The 22,531-nt window shown below is 34.1% G+C and overlaps 1 protein-coding gene across 9 annotated transcripts in view; it reads right to left on the minus strand.

The window, feature by feature from the left end:
* The window catches only part of CADM2 (cell adhesion molecule 2), a 489,482-nt gene that overhangs the window by 241,662 nt on the left and 225,289 nt on the right, over positions 1 to 22,531 (minus strand). For 4 of the 9 annotated variants that reach the window (XM_072967472.1, XM_072967480.1, XM_072967437.1 and 1 more), the window contains one exon: positions 3,621 to 3,959. The exons of the other annotated variants lie outside the window; for them this stretch is intronic. The gene's annotated coding sequence lies outside the window, so the exon portion shown is untranslated. The remainder of the gene's footprint in view (positions 1 to 3,620; positions 3,960 to 22,531) is intronic. 9 annotated transcript variants of the gene reach the window in all.

The following is a 22,531-nucleotide window of genomic DNA, read 5'->3' on the forward strand; positions in this document are numbered from 1 at the left end:
CAACTGAAGAACTACAGTCTGACTTGGAAGTATTCAAGAGCATCTTGATACTAGAAACCAAAATAAAGGAATTAAAGGAAAAATTGAAAGCTTCCAAGAATGTAAAGATAATAGGACTACTGAACTAAAACAGTAGGAAAGAAGATGACAAATATGGTGGATAAGGTTTGGGGCTCAACTTCAGATACATATGAGAGAGAATAAAACATAACCTGGACTGTAAAGATTAAAAATAAATCTTGAAATAGAAATGCACATATATGAAGATTGAATGTCCTTACCACCTCATAGACAAGGCTAATGAACCCTCAGTCAGGCAGATGCTAGAAACATTTAACATTTTAAGAATATATTTAAAATTCTAGCAGCATCCAACTAGGTAATTCTCAAAAAAAAGCAGGATCATTAGGGCTTATTTTCAGTAGTAATTGCCAGAAGACAAAAGTGTAACAGCTAAAAGTCAGAGAAGACTTTCATATCCACTAATGTAGTTCATTATGAAAGCTTAGAAAACATATTATTTCCTACATAACCGACATACACCAAACAACCAAGAAGGACATGAAAATTAAGAGTTTAAGATTAAAAAGTTTCTGTTATAAAAGGATGACATTTTCTGTCATCCTTACCAAAGCCACCTCCCTAACATTATTAGAAAAAAGATAATCAAAAAACAGAATGAATTGGGTTAGGTTTGGACTCCCTTTGCTATCCCCATATCTCAGTATCACCCATCTTCAGTAAATCACTTAACTTCTCTGACCTTGGTATATCCATTTAAAAATATAATAATTATAATATAATCACGGCTTTGTTGTAAGCATAAAAGGAGAAAATTAATATAAAATTGATCTTATAACACTTTTGTTATACAAATGTAAGGAATTATTATTAATCATTTAGGGGCTTGCAAATTGTTTAGGAGGAACAACAGTCATTTTCACATTCCTTTCTGGACATGACCCTACTTGTGGTGCACTGATACTTCTCTCAGTGAATAAGGAATTTGGAACTGCATAAACCTGTCACAGGAAAACGCTTGTTAAGTCTTTCAAGTGCTAATTTTAGGTTTGGGTGTATAACAAGTACACTTTGCTACTAAAGATTTTACTTTGAAAGTGGAGTCTTTCTCAATTCGATGTATATAAAATTATTCCTTTTCGTTCCTATGAAGCTACAGTCTAGCTCCTTACTGAAGTCTTTATCCACTTTTTCCTTATACAGAATGTTAATTCTCATGATGTTTCTCTATTCATGATGTTTTTCTATTTGCAGTTTTAAACTTCCTATTTCTTAAATGACTCAATCTTTTACTAATTATCAGTAATTCTTTTAAACTGGTTACCTGAATTTTTCAGTCATATTACTTATTCTTTCATTTTTAATTATATTTTAGAGTGCAGTCAAGTATTCTCTAGTGTATCTCCATGTAGTTTTATTTTCTTCTGGAAAAATGCTGTTCACAAAAAATGTTTGGTATATGGAAAATACTTATAGTATTTAGCCAAAAAATGATACAGATTAAGCATATAGTTGGGACTGAATTTTTTTAACATAATGCAGAAAGAAGAAAAGAAACACGCTAGCATGATGATAGCCAACATTCCTAGATAGTAAGATTATTTTCTTCTTTTCCTTATTTCCCTCTATTTATCTCACAAATTACATAATCATTGAACATGCCTACTAAAAATATATATATATATATATATATATATATTTTATAAAAATATATATAAAAATATATTATAAAAATATATATAAATATATATATATATTTCAGGGGCAGAGGACAGAGGTCTTGCAAGCCAAATCAGAAAATGCATGGAAGAGAAAGGGAGGCAAAGTAGAATGACTGTAAAAAAAAAATGCAGTAAGATCGCCAGGTAATAGCAGTGAAGAGGATACAGGTGCAGACAGAGAAAACCAATGTAAAGCTCTTTGATGAAAAGCTTTGGGTAGAAACTGCTGTTCTCTGGCCTGATGTCTAGATTATGAAACTAGGAAGAAAGAAATGAGAAACGAGTCACAGTCAAAAGAATGAGAGGAAAAGATCATTCTCGCAGCTACAAACTGGCAATTGGTTGGAGGACAGACAGTGTTTAAAGTGGGCTGAGCAGGGAGGAGCTGTGCTGTGGTCAAAATGAGAGATGGGCAATCTCTGACCTCTGTAAACAGCTGGAAGAAAAGCTTCCAAAACGGGACAGTTGACTCGCTCAGAATAAATTGGTGAGATGGCAATAAATCATGTGCTTCTAGGAGAGCCACTAGAAGGGAAATTAATATAAAGCTACCTTTGTACAGGTGGAGATAACATTATTTCCAAACAACTTCAGTATTGTGGATATATCAGCAAGTGGACATACAGCAACTAAATGAAATGATTCGGTAAGCATTATATAACTACAGAAGAAAGTAACGTAACTTTAGTTGATAGAACCTATATTATGCGTAGTTAGTATATGATATCAAATAAACACTGTCTGCCTACTAGTCCCTTTTAACAATTAAGACAGAGGCTCTTGCTTTTGGATTCAAAGCCACCTCTCTCCAACTAGTCAGCAGGATATTAATAATTATGCAGTCAGCCCTATGCTAGAAATCATAGGGAATTAAAAGTATCCCTCCCTACAAGGATCTCGTATTCCTGTTAGGATGCTCTAGCAAATACATGCCAAGTCCAAGGGTATGTATTATAGCTTTGTTGTAATAATGAAAACTTAAAAAGTATCTAAAGAACCATCATCAGATACAACAGTAAATGAAACTTGCCTTATTCATATAATAATATGCTGTACTTCAGGTAAATGAACATATCTAAATGTGTGAGTAAATCTCATATGATGTCATGATAAGTGGGGAAAAAAGTAAATCCCAAAGTATAGAAATAATCTACTATATAATATACTATACACCTCTATGTACTATACATAGTGTATATATATGCATTTGTACATATAAATGTATATAGTATATAATTTATGCTATTATTATAAAAGTAAAAAGAATAGAAACATGAATGGGAAAGTTAAAACTAAGGTGGGGGGGGAGAAAAAGGGGAGGGAATGAGGACATGTAATGACTTACCAGGAAAAGGCAGGAGGGAGGACACTAGGGAAGGCCTGGGGGAAAATGGGGACTGAGATGGACTTGAAGGATGGGAGGACTTGAAATGAAGAAAGAGCAGGTGAAAGAGCAGCATGAGAAACATCTCCAGTTCGTAAAATTAGTGTTCATTCCAGTCACTAGTGAGTACTTCAGAAATAAACTGGGAGTTGAGCCCAAAGAAGTAACATTGCAGAAAGTAAACTGGTACCCAATGGTGGTAAATTGGTGAAGGGCCCCCAGGGGGACTGTAACCTCACTATTTTTAGGTTTCTTCACTAGTCACAGATTTTCTTGTCTGCTTTATGAAGGGGGGTTTCCTACTGTACTCCAACTTACCTTCTTCCACCACCGGTTGCTTGTTCCCGGGTTCACCTACCTGGGTAAAGGACTTCCAGTGTTAAATTTTTAAAATACGCCTTAGTTATTTGAACAATCTTTCCCACCCAAATCAAGAAGTCTCCTCCTTTCATTTAGCAATTCTTCAAAATCCAGTTTTTCCACTCATGACTTACTGTCTTCAAGTCAATGAGAGAGAGGATGATGAAGGTCACCTCTCAGACTCCACATCAGGACTGAGGTGCTCATTCCTCAGCAGCTGGGGACTCTCAGCTGAGCCATTCTCTTGGAATTGTCTTCAGTCAAAACAAGCCAACTGGCCTGTGCACACCACCTGTTCTCCCCAGCACATAGTACTTCAAGAGGGACAACTTTGGAAAGTCATCCTAGTTCATACTCCTGAGGGGATCAGCTGAGCCTTTTGCTGTGACTGCACTGCAATTCTGATTTCTGTCCACTTCTGCTTCCTTTGCATGCAGATCTCTGTCTCAGAGTCTTTTCCTCCAGAAGCTCACCTAAGGCAATGGGCAAATTTTATTGTTCCTGTCTACCTCAATATGTAACTTTATCATTCTTATTTCACTGCTTTTATCTAATATGCAAGTTATTTAACAAACAACCATACCCAGATTCTCCTCTGGCCGAATAAAATAGATTATCATGCATGTTCTTTGTCTGACTTATATTTAGGCATCCATCATAAAGCCATTAAAAATTATAAGCTCCTTGAGGGCAGAGTTCGTTAAGTACTATAAGCCTGATCTCTATGGAAGACAGCACAATGCTGTTGTTGAATTCATTATGCTGTTACCAATATAATGTCCTTCCTGTAGGTTTTTATTTTATAGGATTGATAGATTTTTATTCATAGGATTAATTGCTTTTACTTAGGTTGTATCCCTACTAATACATGGAGAATAATTTTATATATATATATATAAAATATATATATTCCTTTAAAAGACCTGGCAATTATCTTTTAAATGGAAAATAAATGTGTTTCAGAATTTTAAGAAAAGAGGCTCCCATCTCTACTTATATACCAAACAAAGGAACACAAAAAGTTCAATCATGATAATACTTGATGACTCAGTAAGGCACAGTGTGGGAAGGTGGTAGGGAGGGGGGTGGTTTGCAAATGTTTCTGTAGGTGATCCTGATATGTACTTTCTCTCCTGCCTTTTCGAGGATCAAGTTAAAGGAAATGGCTAAAGGCATTCATTCTAATAATATACAATACTTCCAGTAGGACTTGTGTATGATATAAATCAATTTTCTATTTCTTAGGAAATAGCAAGTTTGTGTGTAAAAATCATGTTAACAAATTTGAAAGGGTATATAACCTTTCACAGTTTTGTTTTATAGATCATGTGAATATGTTACTTATTTTTAAAGTACTTTTTAAGAAATATAGATTTAATCACTATTAAGTGTCTTCTAAGGAAATGTATACAAAACAGAAAATAAAATATGCTGAAAAAAATTAGTTTTAATAAAATTTCTCTTAATGTATTATTTTAAAATATTTCCAAACAACTATAAAGGGACCAAAATAATTCTATTATGAACCACAAAATGTATCAGCTGCTTTGTGTAAATTATGTATAGAGAAGGCACAGTTCCTTGTGTTGCTAATACTTCAGCACATCCCTGAACGAACACTAACCTCTGAATGTTTCATGTTCTTTTATAATAAATTATGCAGAAGTTCCATATCAGGACTATGCTAAGGTGCTAAAGTTCATGTCAATGAGTTGTTTGTGACTTATACAAAGGTAGTGGACAGACACCTTTCCTTTACATTCGAGTCCAACATTTTATGTAGAATAAATGCCATCAACACACAAAGAGACAAACTGAAAAGCAACTGCTCCAATAAAATGATTTAAAAAAGAAGAAAAAGAAGAAGTAGGCATCTTTCAAGGGCACAGCTGGGAAAAATTTCAGAGAAACTTGCTGTGCAAGTAATGCCTGCAAATCTCATTAACAGTAATGGAATTTTCAACGTAACAACTAGCACATTGATTTGAACATTTTCCCAAAGTGTAGATTTTATTTTTAGAAAAGCATTTTTTTTAGAGCAGTGAGAGCACAGAAAACTTCATATTTCTAGTATGTCTGACATTATATATAAATGTTTCTTTTATAAAAATGAAATTATAAAAACTCTCAAAGAGAAATCACAAAAGGTCTAATAGTTTATGGGATGGTAAAACACTAAGAAAAGAAGTACTGGGGCCTTTTTCTCATAAATGTATGTATTATTTTTTAAGTTTACGTATTTACCATGTGCATTTATTTACCACAATAAATATTTTATTCTCATAGGAAATATAAAAGTTCGAAGAAAGTTCATGGGAAAAAGAGTTTATAATTCTGCTGTTTATAAGCTAGTAAACAAAAATCAAAGTAGAGAGAGGACACAAAATTCCCAAGGTACTAAATGTAGTAGAGACTATTAATCATTTCTCAATATCTGATCTCCTTTTCTCAGTTTTATCTGGGCCTGTGACTGCCAGCATAAACACTGTTATTTCCAGATTCTCTTGCAGTTACGTGTAGCCATGTAAATACGTTATGACTAATGGAATATAAGCAGATGTGTTACGTGGCAGCTCATGAATAAAAAGTATATAAATGCCTCTTCTTCCCTACTTATCCTTTCCTCTACACCACATTTAAAATAAAAGTTGTTGCCATCTACAATGATGAAATTGAAAGCAAAAATTCTAGAGAACAGTATATCTAAAAAGTCCATGTAGGAGTCATCTCAATTGCTTGTAAAACAACCTAAGTTCTTTTATTGTGTTGTGTGGTACTGTATTTCATCATAAGTGAAAATAATTTAATTTTGCATTGCTTTTTTTTCTTGCTTGAATTTTAAATGATTTAAATGGGTATATCTGAAGAAACACTAACAATCAGGAAGAGAGCTAGCTAAGCAGGAATAATCAATTACAATATAGGAATTCAAATAGTGCCCTTTATATTCAGATAACAATCCTAACAATAATGAAAAAGACAATTAAAGTCAGACTATTTATCGTATACTGATGTAACTGCTATTTTTCCCCTAAATTAGAAACAAAAATGAAATCAGATTCTGTTGGAGTCCCAACTCAAACCACAAATGAAAGAATCTGTCCCAAATAATATCCTGAGTTACATATTCAATAGTGTTTCTTATTTCCTATTATAAAAGTGGACTTTATTAAGTCTGAGTATACCAAATGTAAATAATTTATTTTAGGTTTTGTGTCCCACTCCAACTCCACCTCTTCTCATACTCAGGACCATGCATTAAAAATAATATTTATATTTTTCTCTCTTTTTGGCAAAATAAAGAAATATATAGACAGGCTTTTTAACAGTCAAGCAAGAGCACTGAGACTTGAAGTGCACACACAAAAAATGAGGAATTAATGTGAGATTGACAAGTTCAAGCTAAATTGGCAATATAACAGTCAAAGCAATTAATCCTGAGTGAGATTACTGTTACACTGAAAAGTCTCACTCATATTTAGTAATATTTGTCTTTAAATTTAATGGATTATACACTAAACCTCTTTTTCAAATAAAACCAAGCCAAATATTGAATCATCAGAAACATGCACAGATGAGACATTTTACTGGAAAGAGAATACAGGGTGTAAATAAATTTGCCTCTGTTTTAGAAAGAACACAAGGTATTTTACAGTATCTTCAGGTCCAGATAACACTCAAAACAGTTCTCTGCAAAGCATCTTTGACTAATCACAATAAATATCTAAATGCTTTCTGGACAAAGATGGCCAAAGGGGGTTGGGGGTGGAATGCTAGTCATGTTTCTTTTTGAGTTTATAATTACTATCAACAAATATTTTTTGAGTCTCCTCTGGGCATGGCAGTATGGTACTAATGATCAGCTCACTGACCGCCATCTAGATGTCCCATGCTAAATTAAGTTCCTCTGATTTATGTTCATTACTTTATTTGTGCCCTGGCTCATCTGTTCTTACAAGCTGCTCTGCTGTGCTCCTACCAGCAAATTATGTGACAGTACCAACCTGGTGCTAATTTACTGAACTCTGGGCTACCAAGAAAACACTTTTCAGTTTATATATAGCCCTGCCCATTATTGTTTTTCTACCTCCCTTTGTCTCTCAGTGAGCACTGCCAAGTCAATAATATATCCAGAGTAATTAAAAAACAAATAAAGCAACTCAACTTTACACTTTTCCATCTGTTGGTCTGTAGTAGTTTACATCCTCTCCACACCCTGGTGAAATCCATAAAACTTCCCCTGAGTTTCTAAATTCAGCTGGCCTAGAACAAAGCAATACTCTTTTACCTAGAAACTCTTTAAAAACTTAAATTTGAATAGGTCACTTACTAATTAAAGAGTCTTCAATGGATCATAAAGATTAAATTAGAAATCCTCCTTTAGTATCTGAATCATCTCTCATTCTCCAGCCTCATTTCCCATCATTCTGTTCTCTGTATCATACACGTACACCATAAAAAATCTGAAGTCCCCAGAATCTACAACACTATGACCCTTCTCAATGCACTTATGGGCTCTAGACCCGTCTTCTGCACTTGGCTCAACTTCTATTAAGCTCTCAAAACCGAGTATTTATCACTCCCCTTATTCAAGCTCTAATGCCAGTTAATGAAACACACCTCTACTTATGTTCCTATAATATCTAGTGACTATAAATCCATAAAATTTATCATACTTTTTCTTAATTATCCATTTACATATCTATCTCTCTGACCAGATTATCTGCTTCATAAAGCCAGGATCAAGGCCTTTGTGTCCCTTCAACTGTAAGCTCCTGAAATAATATGAGCCATGATTCTTTACTTTCATAGCCCAAGAACCTAGCACAATTTGCCTTTCATGTAGTAGATGTTCAATAAAAATATTCAAATGTATGAATACATAAAAGGATGAACAAATATGTGTATACAAGTCAAACTTTTTATTTAGTTCCTTTCTTATTATCTTCCAAGTATATTATAAACATTAATTTCTTCTCCTAATTGCTGTTGTGGTATTTAAGCCCAAGTATAAAGCAAATTTTGTTAGTGGAGACTTTCTTTTATTTAATATTTTTGAGGCCATAAACAGCTAATATTCAGCAATTTCCACTTAAGATAATCTTCCTCTACTGAGCTCAGACAACCCAAATAGAAATCAATGAATTATCTAAAATATCCACTTCTCTGTGCCAAAAACTCTAATGATGTTTTTTATTAAAACCATGCTATTCTACTCTATCTACTGTGCAGGAGATTCATTATATAAAATTTTTCTGTATCTTACAGAAATATTATATTTTCAACTTTTGGGAATAACCTTGTGAAAAGTTCATGAAGAAATAAAACAGCAATCCATTTTCCATTACAGAGAACTATTCAGTGTTGTTCAATTGGATCAAAATAAGGGAAGACTGAAAAAAAACACTAATATAATCCTACTAGCTATGTTAAGATAATTTAAAAGAAAATCAATTATTTGACATCTGAGTTTTCATATTTAATGTGGTGTATATCTATCTGTAAAATAAACACAAAACATATAATGTCACAATCAAAATATCATATGATCTTTTATAAATATCCTTCTTGGATAAACACAGTATGAAGTGAAACTACTGTGACCAGTTTAATTGAATAAATTACTTATTTGTCTTTTCCATATGTAATGCTTTCAAACATTAAGTATCATCTATTATAACAATCTTGTCATTTAGAAATTACTTGTGTTTTCTTATTGGCAAAACATAATGAATATCATTGTATATCCTTCTGTTTTTCACTCATTAAACAAATTTCATTGAAATCTATTTTTTTCTTAAAAAGAAAAACACCTCAATCATTACAAGCCATTAAATATGTGTTATTTCAAAATAAGAAACTGAAGGACCCATGGAAAGAAAGATTCATCTTTCTACCTTTAGAGATTTATATGATTTTATCAAAATTAATCAGTTCCTTCAAAAATCCTTAAAAAAAAACTTATAAACAAGAAACACCACATGCTGAGTTGAAACAATTCACAGTTTGTTCAATTATCATGATAAATTAAGAGTTCCTTTTAAAGGCTGAGGTAAATTAATTTTCTAATTTTAAAGCAAAGTTTAAAATCACAACATTAACTTCATCTTGAAGTTGAAGTAGATACTTAGAATCATAAGTTTATTTCTGCAAACACATTTAAAAATTTCTGGACAGAGAAAGGCTGTTAGAAGCAATAAAACGTATGTTTGTGGTTTTTAATAAATATAACTATGAGAGAGATTTGCTGAAATATTTATTCTCACTAATATTTAATCACTAACACTCCAGGCCTTACTCTCTGTTTCTTCAGTTGCCTCTAGGTTTACACTGTGCTCAGTGTCTTATTATTACCTTCTTTTCTTCATTAAAACTGATGCTTCAGGGAAATACCACCCAAAGACTTGAAGTGGACATTTCCTACTTCCTGTTCTGCCTAGCATCTTTTACTTTCAGAAACTGACTTCCAAAGGACTGGGTGGGGGGATGGCAACAGCCTAACATTTGGTTCTGATTCCATCTTTATAAAGGTGAACACAAGGCTCATGCAGGGTACTTAGAGTACTCAATCCCAATTCTTCTGAAACGGTGATTAGTTTACAACAGACACATGACCCAAACTGGCCAAAGTCGGCTTTCAGGGACTGATACAAACTTGCAAAGAGAGAGAGGGAGGAAGCGGTGGGGAGGGAAGGAGGGAGGGAAAGAGGCAGGGAGAGGGAGAGAGGGAGGGACTTTTCCTCATTTTCATTTTGGAAGGGGCAATCCTGTAGATATAGAAAATCTGAAACTATCAGAATCCATCATTGCCTACCATGGTCAAAGATCATCTAAGAATAAAGCCACGTTAGGAAAAAGAGGAGCTAAAAGTTGACAAGAAAGAGACATAAAGATAATGGTATTATTTGAATCCTTATATCCAATTATGTCTAAAGCTAGATTCACCATGGATTTTTCATATATCTAAACCAATAAATCCCTTCTTATGCAGTGGTATAATAAAAATAAATATATTTGGTCTTGGTCCCTGGAACCTGGCACAAGAACTTCAAAAACTCTTGGAATTTCAAAACCCTGAGTGATCTGTATTTCTTTTGTTATTCATATTTAGCCTCTTTCAACCAAATTTGAGTTTATACTAACAAGATGACTAATGGTGGGCCCTTAAAAAGTCTCAAGGGAGGGGCTGGCCAAACGATTAGAGGGTTGGAACTTTCAGTCACACCCCACAACCTTTAGAGGTCAGGGAAGCATCAATTTACTCAATCATCATTTACTCAATCTTGCCTAAGTACTGGAGTCTCAACAAAAACTCCTGAACAACAAGATTCAGGATGCTTTGGGATTGGTGATTACATCAGTGTCTGGAGGGTGGAATGTCAGGAGAGGGCATGGAGGCTCTTCCTCTTTCTCCCTCCAACGTCCCCTTATAGTGTGCTCTCTTTCTTGCCTCATCCAAGCCAGGACTACCTTACTACTTCCGCTATAAAGCACATCATTTGAAAAGTATTTGATGTGTTTGAATATTGTATACCAACCATACGTCTTCTGCACAGAACACAACTCCCAATATCCCTGGGAGCACTATTATTTTGTTATGTTTTTGTTTTTGTTTTAACAGATTTTTCCATATTAAAAAGGAAAAACAGTATGATCAATCATAAGAAGCAGACCTGCCTACCTTTGCAGCTGCATGACAAAAATATCTCTGTGTATGTATTTTATGTGTACCTACCCAGTAAGGAAAGAATTTACCACAGGCAATCCTGTTCAGTCTACTTCTCATTTTTCTCAAGGTGATTTGTTACTTAGCCTCTGCTTTGATAGCCTTTTCCTTTATCCACCTTAGTTGACTGGTGTTTTCCAGATTATTTTTCACATCTGATGACTGAATGATTAAATTCTTTCTGAAAATTTTTTTGTTACTTCAACTCTATATCTACATGATAAAACTTCTTTATTTAACTGAAGAATTAAAACATCTAGGGCTTTTTTCCTTTCCACAGGTGGGGCAATCTGCTTATTCATTTTGAGTTTGAGCAGGAATACTTTAGAGTTCCTAAGGAGAGGCAGGAGGCATAAGAATGGATGCTCGCTCCCCAGACAGTCCTTTGCCTTCTCTCCTTCTGAATAACTATTCAAGAATTTAACCCATTAGTACAGTCAGAATTCAAATCCTGTATGTCAGTGGATTTGAGAACAGCTTAAATTTGTAGTCTCCCTCTCCCTCCCTCTCTCTCTCTCTCTCTCTCTCTCACACACACACACACACACACACACACACACACACATATGCAGAGAGAGGAAAGGAGAGGGATTAAAATTTTCCCTGTGACATATGTCTTCCATTTGCCTGCCTAGATCCACACTCCACACTCTACCCTTCCTCTGTTTCTGTCCTGAGACACTGACTTACACAATGGCCTCTCTTGTTCTGACTCTTACTTTAGTTAGATAACTGCAGGGCCCTTTCAGGAAACGAGAGGAGGAGAGGAGAGAGAAATCAGAATCTCTCTTCCTTTCGGGACACATCAAGCTGGCTAGGTCTCACCTTTGAAGGAGATTTCTCTAGACTGTTCTTTTCTAATCTTGGAAATCATTATCTCCATATTCACTGTCTTTCATTTTGAGGCTGAAGGATGATAACACTTCTTTGTTACCAACCATGGGATAATACGATGTCCATAATGATTTTCCAACATGCTGCCCACTTCTTTGTTAATAGTCTCACAAATACAGAGAATAAACTATTGATTACCATCGAGGAGGAAGAAGAAGGGAGGGGAAAGGGGGAGCGGAAAGTTAGAGGTAGAGGATTAAGAGGTACAAACTACTATACATGAAATAAATAAGTTATAAGGGTATATTAAACAGCACAAGGAATATAGCCAACATTTTATAATAACTATAAATAGAGTATAAACTTTAAAAATTGTGAAGCACTATGTTGTACACCTGACATTCATATAACATTGTACATCAACTATACCTCAATTTACAAAGTTGAAAAGAAAAAAGAAAAGTTACTGTAGATATCAGTCCTTATAAAGGCTCTACATATCTACCAAATGATGTCATTTAGCTCTAGCTCTGAATACTTAAGAAAATCACCTAACATAATCCTTACAAACATAAAAATAACAGTAGACAGAATTTAACATGGACTTAGTTATAAGCACATGCCTTGATAATTGCAAGGGTTGGTCAAGTCTTTAAAAAATACTTAAAGAAATTTTTTTAAGAAATGTATTAAGTTATTACATTGTGTAAATTATGAATAGCAAATGGATACTTCAGACATGCACTAAAATGTCCAGTGCCAGCACCAAATCAAAACTGCTGCAATATCTTAACTTAAACAGATGTAAAGCTGTGCTCTAGGAAAATCATGTTCAATGACTCAAGTCTCTTTGGTGATGGCAAAATTCTGATGTCAAACATTTACATGAGAACTTTGAATAAAACATCCTTAAATCATGAGAGTAGAAATAAAGTACCATTTCTTAATGAATGGATTTTATAAAATATGCTAATTTAAATGTCTCATTAAAGTGATAAATACTGCAAGATAATATCTAACCATGCCAAGAATATCTTTAAAAGTTTAACTGTTAAAATCTTGAAGACAGTTAAAAAATATTTTCTTTTGGAAAAATGAAGCTTAATTTACAACTGGCTCACTTTATAGTGAGGTATATGCAGTCCTTCTCATCCCCAAATACACTTTCTTAATGAATTTTAGATTCACTGACTAGGGACAGGATTAGGGTTAGAGGTTAGGGTTATGGTTAGCGTTTGGGTTAGGAGTTAGATTTAGGGGTTAGGGGATAGGATTAAGGCGAATGTAAAAAATTAGACGCCTTTACAAGACCACTGTCACTGCCCACTTCCTGCCTCAGCTCTGGAGTTTCTCCCCTGATGACTGACTCTCCATGTTTTACTGTCTCCAATGTTAATCTGCATCCTTTATTCATGTTCTCAAGACTCCTGGCTAATTACTTCTTTAAAAGATCTATTGCACTTATTTTAGTTAATTCTGAGCTCTTCTTTTCTCTGAAATCCAAATCCAATACTTATATTTAATTTTGTAATGAGTCTTCTGAGAAAGAGAGCTGTAAGTGTTTACTTTTCATGAATCATTTTCACTAGGCTTATTAAATTGTAAGATGTGGTAAATAGTGTCACATTTGAAGTTATGTTTGTGCCCCTGTGGGTAAGCAGATTGATAGCAGGGAGGGGACTAGCTTAGTAAATTAGTTGATAAAATAACAGCCCCAATTTCTTTCTCTCAGTGTCACAGCAATATCAGAGCAATGTCCAAAATTCTTAATTATCTTGTGCCACAGCATTTGACATTTTTCCAACCTTAAAATAGGTTAATAAAACCTTAAAATAGGCTTAATAAAATAATTTATTGAAACATAAAACTGTCCAACTAAGAAATCTAATTCTTCTTACCACTGGAAAAAGAAATACTAAAAATGCTTCTCCTGCTATTTTTCATATGTATTACAAATGTATTTAAAGAACATAAAAATTGAATGTTGAATATATTTGCCATAACGCCTGAGGTTGTAACTCAAAGTAATCTTCAGTGAATTACAGAAAGTTTCAAATATAGCAGGAAATCAAGAGGAAGAGTTTGGTGTGTTTAGTCTAACATTTCAGCCTTATTCCCAGATTTCCAAATGCAGGATTTAAGACAGAAAGGCATGTAGGGAATTTTAGAAAGGGTGGGGGGTGACATTAGAAAATTAACTAGCTGAGAAGACACCACTCACATTTCAGAAAATGCTAACCTCAGCAACAAAATAAACTCATTCAAGATGAAAACACATTACAAAAAATGTAGAGTTAGCTAGAAAATCACCAGACATTTTCAGCAAAATGAAAATGTATAATCAAGGTTGAACTTTTGATATTAAAAGGAAGAGGAATACAAAAAAGTGTCTAAAGATAGTTCAACAAATTTCTCAGAGTGTGGCTTTTAAAGTGCTTCTAATTCATATCTAATGGAGAATGACAAGAGTAGTGCCTGGGAAAAGCAACGGCATGACCTTACAGGACAGCTTTGCACTTTGCTCCTGATGATCAGTAAACTGAAAACAGAACAGTCAGATACTAGTAAAACAAAACAAAAACGGTAGAGAGAGTAAACAAATAATGACAAAATTGATACCAAATGTATCTTCAAATCCTTCCAACTATACAAACAAAAATAATTATAGTAAAAGTAAATATTAGCACTTGATACTGAAAAACAGTGGAATGGTAGAATCATGACACATTTACTTTTTTTCAGTTTCAAGTGGATTCCTGAACATCTGCATATAAAAATATTTCAGATTTAGCGACAGTGACTTTGCTGTTACATGCCTTCTCCCCTGCACGTAGTCACACGACATAAATACACAAAACGTGTTTATTACTGCGTGGACTTCCCTGCCAGCATTTTTTTTTCTAAGTCATTTTCCACAAAATGTTCTAAGATACAGATATATCTTAAATTGTATCATTTTAGAGGAGGTAATACTCTCTTTTTAGATTGGCAATTTATAACAAAATTGATCTGCACTTCATTAAAGCATTTAATAATGAGAAGATAAGTAGGAAAAAATAGGTTACACTAGAAAAGTAGAGATATTAGAATAATTATCATGCAAATTATTTTCATAACAATGAAGCCCATAACAGTTCCCTTTCTTCTATGGTTGTAATAAGGATGAAATGAGATAATGGCTGAAAGCACTCAGAAAAGCACCTGCACTTAGTAAGTGCTCAATAAGAGTTAGCTATTACTGTTTTCATTAATGATATTTTTAGTCCTGTATTTATAGCACATCTTAGGCTAGCTTCATCTATGTGTAGTGCTTGAATGTTTTCATAATTCATGTATTCAGACATACAGTGAATACCTGTGGATTACTAGGCACTGTACTGGGGACTAGTAGAGTTTCTTACAGTTTATATAAGAAGATAGTAACAGTTTATGTACAGAAGATAAAGAAACATACAAATAAAGACAATCAAGTGTAGTAAGCGTTGTAATCGAGGAAGGCCAGGGGACCATGGAAGCTCATAAAAGAAAGCCATCCAAATGGGATGGGGATGAGGGCAGCTGTGGAAAGGGAGAGTACACCAGGCAGAGAAGGCTTTGCAGAGCAAGTAAAACTCAGCCATACGCAATGTGACTAACACAGTCCCTCTCAAAGTCTTCACCATCCCATTTGCGTCTAGAGCCCTGATATCATTAGACTCAGATAAGTGAGCATTCAGCTGGAGTAGATACAGTCAGAGTTCCTGCACAAACACAGATACCCATCAGACACCTGGGTAGAGAAATAAATTGACTAGAAAGGAGAGACAAGGACAATTGAAGCTGTTTTGTCCACTTCAGTTTCTTTTGGCAATGCTATGTGCTTATTTTTTTTTAATGGCTGTCTAGACATAAATGTGATAAAGTTGATTAAAAGAATTCAATGAACTTTTCAGTGCTTTTATTTTAAAAGCTAACAATATTGAGACCTATTAAGAGTAGATGACAAGAGCAAGGCTTTGATGTGTAGAAAAGGAATGTTCTTGAAGGTTTCATAGAGAAAAAAAAATCCCGAAAAAGTCCCATAAAGAGTCTTCTTTACCCACTAATGGAGTTATGCTTCAACAGGAAAAAAAAAAGTTCTCAATTTATAAAACAATTTCATACTCATGAATTTTTAAAGGCACATTGAAATGATATTTGATATTATAGTAAAATGTTGAAAATTAACCCTATTTCTTTGATTCAGATGCCATTATAGCTTATGGAAGAAAACTTTTTTACATCAAAGTTTTTTTTTTTAATATATCAATTGTTATGCTTCCTTGTATTGGGCCCACATTAGTTGTTCTGAATGCTGTCTTATAGCATATACCCTATTAGAAAACTTCCCCAAATGCCACATAATATATACAAACACATGAAATTGATCACACTAGCAATTTTGATGATCTCATAAGACAATGATGACATCAATGACACTCACATGGTCCAAATTTTTCATAAACTTGCAAACTTTTTCATTCTACTTCAAACAATGAAACAGTCTTCATATTATATCTTTGACTACTGATTTCTATTTTTGTATTGCACTGCTGCTATCATAAGTGTCAAATATCCTTTGCTCAGTTTTAAGGCATTAGAACATGACAGAGGACTCAGATTTCTGGGTTGATTCTATGCCCCTCATCCTCTTGTTCCCACTGATGGTGCCTTCACTTTCTCCAGTTCTCTATCAATCTCTCACTATTGACTGTGTCTTATTCACCCTTTCCTTTTAAATAGAGAGAGGACAATTTATTCCTATTAACCTACAAACTTTTGAGGAAGTGTAGAGTAAAAACAGTATTTGTCATGCAATATGAAGATATAGGTTCTGTAATGTGTGAATTAACTATTCATAGATAACCCTAAAAGAAATTACTTAACGCTTTTAGCCATATATTCCTCATCTATAAAGCTACTGTCTCACAAGGTTGAATAAAGGGTAATTTAAAAAATATATGTAAAAGTGCATGGTAAACATTTAAAGGTCAGATAAGTAGATTATGTTGTTTGTAATACTTCTGGTAGTTACTGTAATATGGTGGCAGAGTTTTGAAATACGATTATTGCATTTCTTTCCTGCATCTCCTAATCCACCTATGTCTCCTCTTCATCCTACCCCACTGTCCTAAGTTCGGTAGTAGTTAGGCTGTTCAGCATCATGATACAGGGAAAATATGTATGTTCAAACATAGGAAATGAAGTTTTCCTGGTTTTCAGATTTTAAAAGCCCAGATCTTAGGAAGTAAAAATTTGGACCTAAACAAAAGATTTGGTAAGAAACATGATGAGGGTGAGTTGGGGAGTTAGGACACATTCACATTCACATTCAAAATGCTGTCCCACTGACTCAGTGTAAAAGCCAAGTCCATGAGCTAACTTACCAGGCCCTGTGCAACCAGGTCCAGCTACCCATCTGATTTCATCTACTCCTCTCCATGTCTTCCTTCCTTTCTTTCCCTACCTCAGTCTGTTCCACGCACACCAGACACCTTGCTTGTTCTTAGGGATACAAGTATATGCCTGCCTGAAGTGCTTTGCACTGGTCTTATTCTTCACACATGACCCTCTTCCCTCAAAATTCTCATTTCTGCTCCCTTGCTGCCTTCAGTCTGTCCAAATGTCATCATCTCAGTTAGGCCCTGCCATGACTACTTCATCTAAAAACAGCAACCGCCCCACCTCCAGCCATGTCCCAACCTCATTTCCTCTGCTTTCTTCAACTTACTAATCACCTTCAAATATAACTATCTTGTTCTCTTATTTTGCCATGCTGTTGTTTGACTTCTCCCACTAGAAAATATATTGTATAAGGATAAGGATTTTATCTCTTTGGCTTCATCTTCCACTTCACAGAAGCACCTGAAACAGAGCTTGTCCTACAGTACGTGCCTAATAATTACTTCATAAGTTCATAAATAAGGATGAAGCACAATCTACTTATAATATTATTTTATTAATATTGTTTTAAAATTACATCTTGTGAATTTAAGCCTCTCTTCCCTTCTTAAATTCACCCTTGGCATGTTTTAATAAATGCTTTCAAATCTCTTTTCAGGTGATTTTAATCTTTGTGTTTAAATCACTTTCACTCTCAAGCTGCTGTGTTGTGCTATTCATTGTATGAATTCCTGTGCCTGAGTTTGTGAGAATAAGGCTTGCAGAATATGCCACCAAATACAAGAGAAGGTGTGAATTCCTTTTATAGCAGGATCAATAACCATCTGAATTGGACAGATTAAATTAGCCACAGGCTGGTTTGGAAGCAGGAGGAGAGATGGACAGCTTCTGAGAGTCGCTTGTAGTTCTACACAAAGTGTTTGTTAAAGTTTCAATGAGAAAAAAAGCACTAAAATGCAAAGGTAAACATTCTGCTGTAAAGTGATAGAGACAAATGGCCTTTTACTGCACAAACCTTTTCAGAGATGGTATAGATCATCTGCATTATGTTTTTGTGTTGCCTGTGAAAGCAATGTGTGGAGAAAGGCACTACTTGAAATTCAATTCCAATATCATGTTGGCTGAAAAGCTGTGCTTCTTAGTAAATCCAACCAAATACACTGACATTTTCAGAGTGCATCTGATATATTTCAATAATTAATTCTTAAGTCAAGAAAGAGTCAAGAAATCAGATGAAGAAGCACAGTAGGCTGAAAATTGCCAGTGGGAAGAAAAAAAAAATCAGCCACAGAGAGAACCTTTTCAAGCTGAAAAGAGGTCAGTGGGATACTACTGGGAACAGGGATAAAGCTTCAGGGGTTTTTATTATTATTTACATAAACCACCCAGAGAGTAATGTGAGCTGCCCTGGCCATAACTTTGCAGAAATTGGTAGGCTCAGAAAAGAAAAATGCAATTGCATCGTAGAAAGAACTAAATCAATGAAGTACATACATAACAAGCCGTTGGAGGAGAAACATCTCACACAAAAATGCATTATCTTTTAAAGAAAACAGATGGTGGAAGGATGGTGCTGCATATGAACTTGAGAACGGATCCAATAAGCCCCTGCCACAAAGTTGTATCTGTTTTCTGTAGGGGGCCTTTATCTTTCGTTGGGAAATGCCATAGCATTGCCAATTGAAACACTGGACTTATATTCGTAGCTGAGTATTTTTAAATATGGGAAAGATAAATTTCAGATCTGTTTTGCAAACATATTCTTCATGATATCCCAGGTTATGTATTTTTATTTCTGCTCCTAAGTATTCTCAGATATTATCAATAAAAAATGCAATGAAGTATAATTTATATTACTGATAGTTAATTTAAAAATACCAATTCAACTTATTTTATCATCTATTTCTTAAAGGTTTATCATGGAGAGGCAGATATACTCGGATCATTATATTCAGTGACCTATTGAGATTATTTATTTTTGCCTATTTTTTTTAAAGTATAGTTGATTTACAATGTTGTGTTGGTTTCTGGTGTACAGCACAGTAATTCAGTCATACATTTATATATACATATTATTTCTCATTATATGTATTACAAGATATTGAATATTGTTCCCTGTGCTGTACTGTAGGACATTGTTACTAATCTATTTTATATATAGTACTTTGTATCTGCTAATCCCAAACTCCTAATTTATACCCCCCTTTCTGCTTCATTAACCATAGTTTGTTTTCATATCTGTGAGTCTGTTTCTGTTTTGTTCATTTGTGTCATATTTTGATTCCATGTATTGGTGATATGTGATATTTAGCTTTGTCCATCTGATTTATTTCACTTAGCATGATGAGCATTATTTCTTTATAGTGGCTCTTAATACAAGGTCTCAGGAAAGGTTAACGCATGGAGAAAGATATATATACATAGCATTTACAGTTTGCTTTATCAAGTGAAATTCACCTGCTGAAAGTAAAAGCAACCTTTACAGTCAAATGCCCACAACTTGGCATAGGAGCCACTAGGTGACACTATCATAATGCTAGTTCTGATCAATAATCCTAAACCTCTAACAGGGAAAGTAAAATAACAATACACTTATTTTAAGATTCTTGAAATGTCAGTGTGTGCTCTTGCATTCTATAATCTGGTAATAGGAAATGAGGGCGCGTTAGATACTCCTAGACAAAGCCCTTTGTAACCCTAGCTGCTACACCTGTGCTTAACACATAATAGGTAGTCAACTTACTGGAAAAACATATATCTTATATCCCTCAACAACTTTTAAGGAAGTAGTAATTTGTAAAAAGAAGTGTTTTGAATTTAGAAATTCACTACATGATTCCTTATAATTCAAACGACTTGTGAAATAGTAATTTCCAATTGTCTCTGTGAGCTCCAGGATAACTTTGGCAAGAAAGTAAATTATATATGCTTTAGTTCCAATTTTACTTCTAAGTAAGTGAAAGAGTAAAATATAAACTCAAATGGATGGAGTAACAAGTACGTTAGATTTTTAAATCTCAGCTTAAATAATAAAAGGTGGTTGTGGCATAGGTAGGAAATTTTCCATATGTGAGATAATCTGTTATGTGGCAACCAAATTATAAAAGTTACTCTTTTTTTCCCTTTGGCAAAAATAAATTATATAAAACAGGAAGGAGTAAGTTTACACTAATGCACTTACCAATTATATGGAGAAATTTCAAAAATATAAACAGGGCAGCTACGGCTGAAATTAATGTCCTTATACAGAAATAGAAGATTGTATCTAAACATCTTAGATGTTCAGCTCAACTGCTTGAAGAATTTCAACTTGTCTTTGCCTATGGCTCTATTAATTCCTATAACAGAAAAGAACAAAGCTCATGGCATGATTCTATTAAATTTAACTAAGTGATACTAGGTATCTCAGTCGTAGCTATGTGAGAGGCACATAGAAACAAAAAGGGTTCTGTCCATTTGCAGAAAAGGGAAAAACTCTTGCCCCGGACAAGAATTATTGATGCCTATTTGGACTATTCTGGAAAAAGCTGCTAGAGCAGGTGGGAACAGAATTGAGCTCTGAATGGGGAGAATGATTTAAAAGTGAACATACATATTAATATCAGATATGAGGAATTCATTCAAGCTGGTGAACTGCAGAGTTGCTTAAGAAAAGAAGGAAGTTGGCTCCAAGTGTTTCATGGCAGGATTGTGGGGCAAATTTCTTGTATAGGAAAAGAACAATTAATGGAAGAGAGCCAGCTGACTGAGGGATTTGAATTTCTTAAATATGGATGTGAACTGTTTTGGTAATTTGAAAAAAAGTAGGAATACGGTGGTAAATGGCTATACTGATACAAGAAGAAATTAGGGTCTCATATTCCACATAATCGCAAGAAGGAAAAAGAGGAGGGAGAAAACAAAAATGAAGACAGAATAAAAAGACAGTGGAACCGGTAATGATAATGAAAGTACCAAGGTGGAACGAAACTTATGGTCTCTCAAATAAGAAACCTGAAGAATAGTCACTGAAGACTGAAAAAATGGTTACTTAAGCAAACTTTTAGAATTAGTGTGGGAAAGTGTGAGTTACTTGGTCTCCATGATGTCTGGAAGAGGTCAATATACCTGATCTCTTACTGAAGCTATTGGATCAAATACTATTACAGCTCCCATTGGGACAAGGCATGCAAACAGGGAATACTGTTTACCTACTGGAAGAGTAAAACTTTTTTTAAGTTAAAGTGAGTAGGAACAGCACACTCTATACACAGACAACAGATTTTCCAAGGTAAAACCACCTGATTAAGTAAGTCTATTTGCAAGAGTAAGAATTGAATGTTTTCATCTCATATCAGAGATCACATTTGCCCTTTGCATATGACTCTCAATAACTGAAATAAACAAATAATAGTTTTGAATGAAGATCTGGATGTCACATGTCATGAGGTTTAATAAGAAGAATTCACATTTTTAAAATTTTATTTTCTCACATACCTCTTTTTTTAAATTGCCAGTTGTCTCACGAGATACTTATGTTTTAATTTATATTTAGGGAATTATTACATTTTATCTATTTACAGTGTTTCCTCACCTGTAACTATAAATGCTTTGATATTTAAAATTAAAGTAGTTTCATTATCTTTCAGAGTAAGAGCACTCACTCTCTTACACTGCATTCCCCACAGTAAATGCAACTTACATTTTATATGTTTTTTTATTGATTTATTGTCATCTTATTCATTTTCCAGCCACTTTACTTCCCCATAAATTACATCTTTTCTCTTTATCAATTATATATCGTTAATTTTGGATCTGTCATTTATATTTGTATGAACTACTGATTAAGCTGAGGCAATTAGATAATTTTTCAAGGAAAGCAAATCCTGTCTAATTTGTTTAAACATGAGTGATAACATAAAATATATCTTAGTGTAGTCATTTCTCTACCAGTTCCAGAAGTGATAATATGATTGACATCTTAAAACTTACTGCCCATATTTCAATCTATTTTAAGATGACAGTCTCTTTTAAGATTACTGAGAACTTTCCAAAAACAAAAGCAGCCTGATTTTATTCCCCCCA

Source organism: Vicugna pacos, chromosome 1 (genome assembly GCF_048564905.1).
Source record: "Vicugna pacos chromosome 1, VicPac4, whole genome shotgun sequence".
NCBI classification, from domain to species: domain Eukaryota; kingdom Metazoa; phylum Chordata; class Mammalia; order Artiodactyla; family Camelidae; genus Vicugna; species Vicugna pacos.